The sequence below is a fragment of the Rattus norvegicus genome, chromosome 16 (genome assembly GCF_021556685.1).
Source record: "Rattus norvegicus strain SHRSP/BbbUtx chromosome 16, alternate assembly SHRSP_T2T, whole genome shotgun sequence".
NCBI lineage: Eukaryota > Metazoa > Chordata > Mammalia > Rodentia > Muridae > Rattus > Rattus norvegicus.
The window spans coordinates 5,843,399-5,854,063 of NC_141549.1; the positions used below are offsets into that span (position 1 = coordinate 5,843,399).

At 49.9% G+C, this 10,665-nt stretch overlaps 1 long non-coding RNA gene across 1 annotated transcript; it reads left to right on the plus strand.

The window, feature by feature from the left end:
• Window positions 1–448: 448 nt before the first annotated feature.
• LOC148000361 (uncharacterized) lies at window positions 449–7,587 on the plus strand. Its single transcript, XR_015640174.1, has 6 exons — window positions 449–751; window positions 2,290–2,385; window positions 3,042–3,236; window positions 3,874–4,776; window positions 4,900–5,009; window positions 6,056–7,587. It is a non-coding gene; the product is annotated as an uncharacterized LOC148000361 (long non-coding RNA).
• Window positions 7,588–10,665: the final 3,078 nt, after the last annotated feature.

Genomic DNA, 10,665 nt, shown 5'->3' on the forward strand with positions numbered 1-10,665 from the left:
TGCACCTCAGCTGGTTGTCCCGGATCCGAATCTCAATGTCTGGGTGTGGTGGCAGGGAGGATGTCAAGAGACAGCTAGGGACTGAGGAGCTTGCTCAGTGGGTACATTGGGGAGCATGTGAACCTGAGTTCAGACCCCCAGAGCCCACGCAAAGCAGGTGTCTGTCATAACCAGTGCTCCTGTAGAGAAAGGGCAGGTGGGGCCAGGAGGATCACTGCAAGTATCCAGCCATACACCACAGGTTGTCTGTCCTCTGACTTCCACAGCATGCCTACATATACATTTAACAACAACCAAATCTTTCTGGGAGCGGTGGCACATGCCTTCAATCCTTGGAAGACAGGCAGGCAGATCTTCGAGAGTTCAAGACCAGTCTGGTCTACATAGTGAGACGCTGTAAAAAAAAAAAAACCACAGAAGCAAGGGAGTTTGCACTGCTAGAGACTGTACACCAGAATCAAGGAAACAAGGAAACGGTTTATTCAGAGTGTTTGAATGACTTCTTTGTTTAGTTTTGCTTTTTGTGTGTGTGTGTGTGTGTGTGTGTTTGGAAATAAGAGCCACTATATAGCCCAGGCTAGCCTCAAACTTAAGATCCTCCTGCCTGGATGCTTTAGTTACGTTGAATGCTGTGGAAGAAGGAACCTTCCCAGACACAGAACAAAAGGGAATCACCAAGCAGGGTATGCAGCTGTACTGAGGGTAGGAGGATCACGTAAGCAGGCTGGTGGCCGGTGGAGAACTGTCTTCTGTAAGTTTCGGGTGCACTCTCTCAGTATTCTTAGCTTTCGGGTGGGTGGGCCGGACGCCTACAGGGTAAGTGATACATTCTTAGCAGTTTGCCGGTTTGTCACAAGAATGCTAGGTCAGGTGCAGAAGTGTCAAGTATCTGATACAGGGCCTGAGACAGTTTAAGAGCTTAGGGTAACTGCCTTGTTTTGGCTTTGATTTGGGGTGTGTATGGGGGGGGGGTGTTTTGTTGTTTTTGTTTTTTGATTTCGTTTTGCTTTTTGAGACAAGGTTTCTCTTTGGAGACCTGATTATCCTAGGGGAGGCTGGCCTCAAACTCAGATTGCCTCCGCCTCTAAACGCTGGGATTAAAGGCACCTTGCCCGCTGGTAACTTTGTTTTCATCCACCCAGTCCGCACTAGCCAGCAGACGTCACACCTTGTCAATTTTACCGTATCGGGTGTTGGCTGTTTGTTGAATGGGTGCCATCTTGCCTCGTAGCTCCTGGACAGGTTGACCTTATGCTTGCTGTGGTCTTCCTGCCTCTGCCTCCCAAGTGCTGGGACTGCAGGTGGGAGCCAGCACAGCCGACTATTTGAAAGTTTTGCTTCGGGGTTGGGGATTTAGCTCAGTGGTAGAGTGCTTGCCTAGCAAGCACAAGGCCCTGGGTTCGGTCCCCAGCTCCGAAAAAAAGAAAAGAAAAAAAAAGTTTTGCTTTCATTTCTCTTCTCTTTTCTTCCTTTCATTCAGCAATCCAACTATTTGAATGCTTTGTTTTCTTCCCTTCCTTCCTTCCTTCCTTCCTTCCTTCCTTCCTTTCTTCCTTTCTTCCTTTTTAGTTTTTAAAGAGTTTCTCCGTGCAGCCCTGGTTATCCTGGAACTCGCTCTGTAGACCAAGTTGGCCTTGAACTCAGAGACCCACCTGCCTCTGGCTCCTGAGTGCCCACCAGGTTCGGTTTAAATGCCTTGTTTTCTGTTCCCATAGATATTCTAGAATATACTTAAATTGCTTGGAAACCAAAGGGTCCTTTGGGTTTCGCTACTGAGTTTTATTAGGCAGGACCTACTTCTGCACCTAATCTAGGGGGAATTTTTATTCTGCTACTGCAGCAACCCCTCTCTACACCGACATAGTTGAGCATGAGGCTCTCCAGGCTGCTGCTGCATTAGGCCCCATTGCTGTGAGGTCTGAGGGATTGTTCAGATTCACATGAGTCTCCCTCAGCACCGGCAGAGCTCTCAGCTGAAGGTTTGAAACTTCAGGGCAGGGCGGGGCTCTTCAGACACCTGGGTTTATCTCTCTCTCTATGACTCAGTGAAGGCTGTGGTTGTGTTCCTGGGTTTACATCCACACTGGCCTTCTGGATGTCCAGAGTCACCCTTATCTTAGAACGTGCACCGTTTTATGTGGCTTCCCCTTCCCTGTGCACAGTCACAGAACTACTGACAACCAGCGAAGCTGGGTAACCACGGGGTTGTTTCTCATCTCTTGGAGAACATTGACCTCGGTTGCCCGATACTGGCTGTGTTAAGAACTGTAGTTTCATGCATGTTTACAGGTTTGTTCCAGGAAGGAAGGTAAACACGATCTCTCTAATCCCAGTCTTGACTGAAAACAGAGTTCACATCATTTTCCCCTGAATAAACAAACAGTGGTAAGTTTATACGATGTAACACAATATAACCATGGGAAGGGCTCTGCTTAACCAGTCACACACACACACACACACACACACACACACACACACACACACACGCACACAGAGGTGCGTTGTCTAAGATGTCCCAGACTGACATCTGTAGAGACAGTGGTTGCCTAGTTCTGGGAGTTCAGGGGCTTAGAGGGTAACAGCAAAAAGGCACAGGGGTACATCTTGGTGATAGAAGTGTTCTATAACTGTGGGCAACTGATTACACTAAGAGCCATTGGCTTCAAGATTTATTTATCTTGCGTGAATAAGCTCTTTGCCTACGGCATTCTGTGCATCGTATGTGTGCCTGGTTCTGCAAAGGTCAGAAAAGGGCTTCGGATTCCCTGGGACTGGAGTTACAGATAGTGAGCCACTGTGTGGTCACTGGGGATGGAACCCACATCCTCTGCAAGAACAAGTGCTCTTAGCCATTGAGTCAACTCCTCAGCCCCATTCTTTAAGGCTATTTTATCTTATGTGCATGAGTATTTTGTCTGTCTGTCTGTGTGTGCATGTGCACACACACACACACACACACACACACACACACACACACATGCAAACACGCACACATGCTAATAAATAAATCAATATACAACAATGTGAAATTTATTCTCTAGACTGTGCTGTTGGGCTCTTTCCTCCCAAGTGGAACATTCGCATTTTGAAGTGAAGTTTAAAAGGCTTGGGAAAACATGGAGGCTCAGGAAACTCAGGACGTTTAGAAGTCTCTGGAAGCTCAGAAACTAGCAAGACTTACAAGGCAGCTGCCAAATGTTACGTAGCTTCTCTCCTTGGTGTTGCCTACTGTTCGGGTAGGTAACCAGGGACACAGCTTTGGTGGGTCACTTTCCGTATCGGGTGAGATCTGGAAAACTCTGAGGACATAGAGTCACCATGCTCCCGCAAGAAGCCCCAGTAAACTCATGAGCTCACCAGGATAGACTCGGGTGGAATCTTTTCTTTGGTCTGTCAGGATCCTCTGAGGTGAGTAGGTCTTGTTCACATGTCCCCTGGGACAGTCCTGCACCTCAGGCTAAGGAAAGCCTCAGGCCTATGGAACAGAGACGTGCCCCACAGACTAGAGGCAGGTGCTGGCCTCTTGGAGAGAGAGGAAATGGAGTGTCTAGGGGCTGGAGCTGGGGAGAGTTGCAAAGGAGGTTAAAAGGGCTGACATTACATCTTTGGTGTTTTATTTCTTGATCTGGGACAATCATGCTCTCCAAGTTATTTAGTATTTGAAAGTTTGCATGACAATTTTGTCAGAAAAGGCCACCATCTCCCCTAATGTTGGGTCCCTTCCCTCTACACGTGTAGAAGGGCCACACAGGGTTCACTCTCTCCTGACCTTCTCAGAAAGATCACGGACACATAATACATTCTGCTGTGGCCTTTTGTGTTGAAGTTTGCTGTTTGCTTTTCTGGGGAAAAAATTCTTCACTTTCCCTTTAGCCCCTGAGGCTCTGATCACCTCCAGCTCTGTGTAAGTCTTGGAGCCTTTGGATTGGTAGAGCACAGCTGGGGCGGAGCGTGCCTGCCTTCTGTGTCCAGGTGAGTCATTGGCCTCAGAGACTGGAGCTGAGCTCCCAGGTGAGTGTGGTCACCACCTCCGACCAAAAATGCCAGGCTCACAATTCCTGCCACAATGCCTGTCTCTTACCACCCCTGGCACTGGTTAAACTACTCTGTTCATTTAAGCCTGTCAGCTCCCCTGTAGCCAGGGCCTGTGCTGTCAGTGCCAGCAGCCCTACTCAACACTGTGGGGACAGGGGACAGCCACCAGGACCTTCAGGGACCGCACATTCACAATCTCACACTCAACACGCACGGCCTCCAGGCCTGTCTGCTGCTGCAGCTTCTCTGCCCCTGTCTGCTTTCCTGACCCCAGCCTCTCGCCTACCCATTCTTTTTAATGTTTCAAAACTTGGAAATGGCACATCCAGAAGGGAAAACACAGAGAACAAACTCGCGGTGTATGGAACCGACCTGGATAACCAGCAGGCAGGTCAAGAGTTAGAACGTTCTTCAAAAGGCACCGTTAAATCACAAGCTCTTCTGAACGAGGACAAGCACAAAAGCTAAAATAGGTACCCTTAAGCCCACCACTGTGTGACATGTCTGCGGTGACATTTTTTCCTTTTTAAAAGATTCGTTTATTTACTTTATGTTTATGAGTGCTCTGTGTGCATGATCACCTGCCTGCCAGCAGAGGGCATCAGATCCCTTTACAGATGGTTGTGAGCCACCATGAGGTTGACAGGAATTGAACTCAGGACCTCTGGAAGAGCAGACCGTGCTCTTTTTTGTTCTTTTTTTCGGAGCTGGGGACCGAACCCAGGGCCTTGCGCTTCCTAGGTAAGCGCTCTACCACTGAGCTAAATCCCCAGCCCCCAGACCGTGCTCTTAACCACTGAGCCACCTCTCCAGCCCCCTGGGGTGAGACTCTTATGTCTTTTCTTGCATGTCCCACTCTCCTAGACTAGAACCCGGGCTCTGCTGTCGCTCGAGTGATCTACCATGGGGCCATAACCTAAAACCCAGATCTTAATACGTGAGACGTCACTAATGGAGGCTCCTCGGACTCTCAGGTCTGTCCTTCCCTAGAGCTGGAATCCCCATGGGGCTCTTGCCTCCTGAATGTCCATGCCAGGGTTGCAGGCATCTAGGGCCTGCTTTGGTTCAGATTCCATAGAGTAGGTATAAGTCCCCACTCAGGAGGCTGAGGCAGTAGGGTCCTGGTTTTGGAGTCAGCCTGGGCTACAGAATGATATCCTTCTAGAGAAAGGAGCTAGAGCTGCAGGGGGAGGAGGAAGGGGAGGGAGGGAGAAGAGGGGAAGGAGGAAGATGGGGAGGAGAGGGTGCTTCACCATCCCCTCCTTTTCCTTTCCATCCTCTTCCCCTTTGTCATGCTTTCACTCTGTAGTACAGGTTGGCCGAGACTCAGTGCTAGGATTACAGGTACGAGTCATCCCTTTAACAGAGGTGGGATGGAATTGAATGAACAGATGTTAGTGGAATTGAAGCAGGAGGCTTCCTTGGCCCTTGGAACTCAAATTTGAACGATCCAGTATTGTTCAGGGAACGCAGCTCACTTCTTGATCTAAGGGGTGAGGACATTCCAGTCATTTCTAATTGTTTCCTTGCAAACATTTCGCCACAAGCATCTCTGTAAGAGGCTCCAGGCCCCCACCAGGCTGTTTCTAAATGGAGTCACTGGGGAGCTCCAGGGACGGTGACAAATTGCTTTGGGTGGGAAAGGAGGCCAATTTCTATTCCCACTGTGGCCAGCAGGGACAGGAGGCTTCGCATCCCACCAGCACTTGGTGATATCAGACTTAACACATGCCTCACTGCTCGTTTCAGAGGGTATTGGGAATTAGCCGTACCCCTTTCCAGGGTACCTTCCTTGGTTGCCGTGCCTACCCCAGAGAAGCTAGCACCTCCCCCTGCATGCCCACAAGTCTCATACACTGTAACCTCTGCTTACCCACCTGCCTGCCAGGCAGACCTGTGGGTCTGCTCCTTACCTGCCCATCCCCCTGCATCCTGCACAGCCCTCACACACAGTCAGTGTTTACTAATTGCTCAGGAATGGAATCAGTAACCCTGCGTTTCACCCTGTGTTTCCCTCCAGGGCCACGACCCCTACTGCACCAGAGAAGCCTCTAGCACAGGACCTGCCTCTAGAAACTTTTCAAGAAACACTGTAACAACCTGTGCCTCCAGGCTTTGGATGCTACTAACCCGGCATCTGGAGGCCTCTAGGCTGCCCCGGGGTGCTGCTCTTGGAACAGAGCAGACAGGGGCCACACCACTGGGTCTCTCAAAGCTGCCACTTGCAGTAGGAGTTTGGTGACAGTGACGGCTGCTACCTTTCATATCACTTTCTTTTAAATTGTGCCAAGAATTGGGACATTTGACATTCAAATTCTCTTTCTCATAATTTAAAGCCGCATGGGCTCCATTTGCTGTTTCTATCAGCCTCAGGCTCTTATTTTCCTGCCATTGAGCTGGCTGGCAGTCCCAAGTCCACATGGAGGGAGGAAGCACGTGAAGGATTCCCAGTGTGTGGCTCTTTACCCTATTCCTGTGCCTTGAAAGTGCCCCCTCCCCATTTGGCAGTACTGAGCACAGCCATACCTTACCCTTATGCATATTTAGCTGGAAACACACTTAAAGACATCTAAAATGCTCACAGAGTTGAGCGTAAGACCTGTCTGTGTAACATTTGCAGGACACTGGCGGGAGCTAAAGCAGCATGGGAATTTTTCTGTAGTGTCTAGGAATACCCACATACAGTGGGCACTGCTGTGTACATGCTAGAGATAAGGACACCGAGAAGCCAAGAGGCCCAGACCTCTTAGACACTTAGCCTTTTTTCTCTGGGTCTTAGTGTTGCTGTGCCGTATGGCAGGAGAGTTTGGTATGGGGGGGGGGTCCTGTTCATTTCGTGGTGGCTGAAAACAGAGGAGCAGGATGAGGTGGTGTTCGTGCTCAGTGACCTCACTCTCTTTCATTAAGACTCTCTTAAAGATCCCTGTAACACCACGGTCTGGAGTCAAGCCTTGAGCATCAGAACTAGGCGTGGTGGTGCACACATGTGTTATCCCAGTATTTGGGAGGACGGGTCAAGAGGATTAGGTTCGAGGCCAGTCTGGGCAAGACTGTCTCAAAGAAGGAGATGCAAGAGGAAGAGGAGGAGGAAGAAGAGGAGGAAAAGAATAGGGAGCGATCCCTCAGAGGTTCAGAGTGCTTGCTACTCTCGTAGAGGACCAGAGTTCACTTTCCAGCACCCACAGTGGGCAACTCACAACTGCTAGTAACTGCAGCTCTGAAGGATCCAATACTATACCTCTGGCCTCTATGGGCACCTGCGTACACATGTGCGCACACACACACACACACACACATACACTCACACACACATACACACACATGCACACACACATGCACACACATACACACATGCACACACATACACACATACACACCTCACATACACACACATACACACACATGCACACACATACACACACATACACACACATACACACACATGCACACACACATGCACACATACACACACATACACACACATGCACACACACATGCACACATACATACACACACATACACTCACATACACACACACACACAAACACACACAGGAAGGGATATATTTTAAAAAGAAAAAAACAGGGCCTGCAAGATGGCTCAACAGACAAAGGTACTTGCTGCAAAAACCGATGGTTCAAGATCTATCCCTAGGGTTTGCAACCCCATAGGAAGAACAACAAGATCAACCAACCAGACAACCCAGAGCTCTCAGGGACTAAACCACCAACCAAAGAGTACCCACGGCTCCAGCTGCATATGTAGCAGATGATGGCCTTGTCTGGCATCAATCGGAGGGGAGGCCCTTGGTTCTGTGAAGGCTCGATGCCCCAGTGTAGGGGAATGTTAAGGTGGTGAGGCAGGAGTGGGTATGTGGGTAGGTGGTTGGGGGATCACCCTCATAGAAGCAAGGGGAGGGGGTGGGATAGGAGTTTATGGAGGGGAAACCAGGAAGAGGGGTAATATTTGAAATGTAAATAAATAAAATAACCAATAATAAAAAAAAATCTATCCCTAGAATCCACATGGTGGAAAGAGAGAGAACCAACCCCTTTACGTTGTACCCTGATGTCCACAGGCATGCCATGACACATTTGCATGCATGTGTGCACACACAGGCATACACGATTAAAAAATAAACATAATTTTAAAAAGAAAAAAACAACAGTCTACAGGAGCCTTTGGAAATTAGTTAAGACCCAAACGGTAGCACCAAGGAGCCTGCTGGGCCCTAGAAGCTAGGACCTTACACTCAGGATCCAGCAGGCAGGGGTAGACCCAGATTCTACTCTAAGCCTGCGTTCTACAGTTTGACCATCAGCAATGCTAACTCCTGGGCAAGCCAGGTGGAGGTTGAGTATGGGCCCATTATCAACAGGCCTTTACCGCTGAGTTATTGGTATGCCTGAGCCAGTGTTTAAAAACGGCTTTTACATTTTTTTGAAACATAAAAACCTTGTTTCCCAAACAGGACACTCAAGAACGGTTAAGCTGAGGGAACCTATTTTGTGAACTGTTATTTTTGACTCGCTGTTGAGACAGAGTGTGCTTGATTGGCTTATTTTTGAACCCATGATTTGCAAGTCCAGAAAGTGGCTTCGAGAAGCCTTGCTGGGCTGTTGACAGCAGATGTCTAATGTGCCGGGCCTCCCGCAGCCATGAGCCTTTTCCCAACCCTTGGCGGGGGCAGCGAACTCCCGCCACACCAGCTGGAGGCCTTTGCCTACTGCAGGGCCTGGTCTTGAAATGGCCATCACAGTTCTTGTCCCAGGCAGGACCGGAAGCAATCTCTGCTGTCACGTGCCTCCTTCCAGCACAATAAGGGCAGAGAGCAGGGAGAGCAGGGCTGTGCCAGGTGAAGGAAACTCTTTACTGCCACATCCTGGGCTCTCACTCACCCAAACCCATCTTTGCACATTTCCTGGCCTCTGGCTGTCACCTAAGCTCACCGTGCTGTCTGTGAACCTGCAGAAGGCAGAAGGGAAGGAGCCAGGCTTCTGACCTACAGGAGGAGGTGCTGTGCTGGGTACATAGCTGACTGTCCCTTCTGAAGATTGCCCCATGTCTCTGTGACTGCCTCCTCTGGCAAGCCTGGCCCACTTCATCCCTTTCTCCTCTGGCTCCAAATACAAAATGGTGACTCCACAAAGATACCCACTGGGGCTCTATAATCTCTGAGGGCTTTCCAGGGCCAAGCCAAAGTGTGGCCCTGCTAGCCTCTGCAGTTCCTTTTCTCTCTTCTTGGGGCGTCTGTGGAGGGGAAGGTCATCTCCTCATTCTCCTCTTGACTAGTATTAGGTAAGCCCGTGAGCAATTATGCTCACTGCCAAAGAAAGCCTGACAAAGACGAACAGACTCCAAGGAGCCTCCCGGAGCTACGGGGCAAGTCCTCCACTCTTCAGACCCTCAGCTGACTCACTGGTGAAGGTGGAGCTTGACAGCCAGCAACAGCCATTTCCTCAGGGGCTGTTGTGAAGATTAATTACAGGCCACAATTCAGGGAAGCAGAGAGAACAGTGCTCGACATAGTGTCATTGTCCTGAGCCTGTGGGCTGCACACAGTACATGCCAACCATACTTACTAAAATCCGCCTCATGACGGCCCTGAGTGATACATACCCCTCAAGATCCTGGCTCGCGGCAGATGCCTGCTCCTACCAAGGAGCGTAAGAACTCAGGCAAGGAGCACTCACACAACGCAACCCACAGCCCAAGTGGAATCAGTAAGACGGATTCCCAGCAGGCCTTTCGGAAGAAAGTACTTTCCCACAGGCCTTGGCCTTTGTGCAGCGCTTAATGTGGGCTGAGAAGAAAATGTCAGGGCTTCCCGGGTATGTATTTAACACAGGCGGAGGGAGAAAACTGTGGGTCTTCTAAGGCCCACTTAAAAAGCCTGATTTAGGAACAGACATTAAGGTTCAAAGACTGAAATCACAGAGGGTATGGCTGCAGAGGGCAGAAGTAGATCCGCTGATGGGACTCAGAATGCCTCCGGCCTCAGGAGCCTGATGCCATCTGAGTCATGGTGACTCAGGCCCCGCTTTGGAAGCCTTCCTCTGTCCTTGGTCCCCTTCTTTGTTTTCAGATCTTGTATGTGCTGTCCTCCCTCCTAAGGGGATAAAAGGGCCCTGGCCGTGCAGTTAGGATTCAGCAGACCAAACTCGGCTGTCCGACCTCTGGCTTCCCGCAGGCAGTCATCCAAGGTCATCTGCTACGCACAGTCAGGGGACAGGAGGGGTACAGAGGCCCTGTCTAGCTTTGATGGTTCCAAAGTGGAAGCAGGTGCCTGAGAGAGATGAAAGTTAAGCCCTGTAAAAGTGAGGCCAAGGGCAGCCATGGGGCGTCCTGGAGCCCCGCCACCCTGGCCGATTCTGGATGTAGCCTTGTTCCCTCTATTGGAGTCTATTGAAAATATGGTCCTCCGACTTGTATAAGTTGTACATACATTAATGAGGACCTGCTGGGAACTCTGGCCATCACATTAGGATGGATACCATCCTCTGAGACAAAAAACAGATAATCATTTATGCAAGAAGCAGCATTATTGCCTATGTATCACTGGGTCTGCAGCAGCCAGAGATGGCCTCCACCAGAGGGCGATGTAGCCCAGCCAGGCAGTGGGCAATGTTG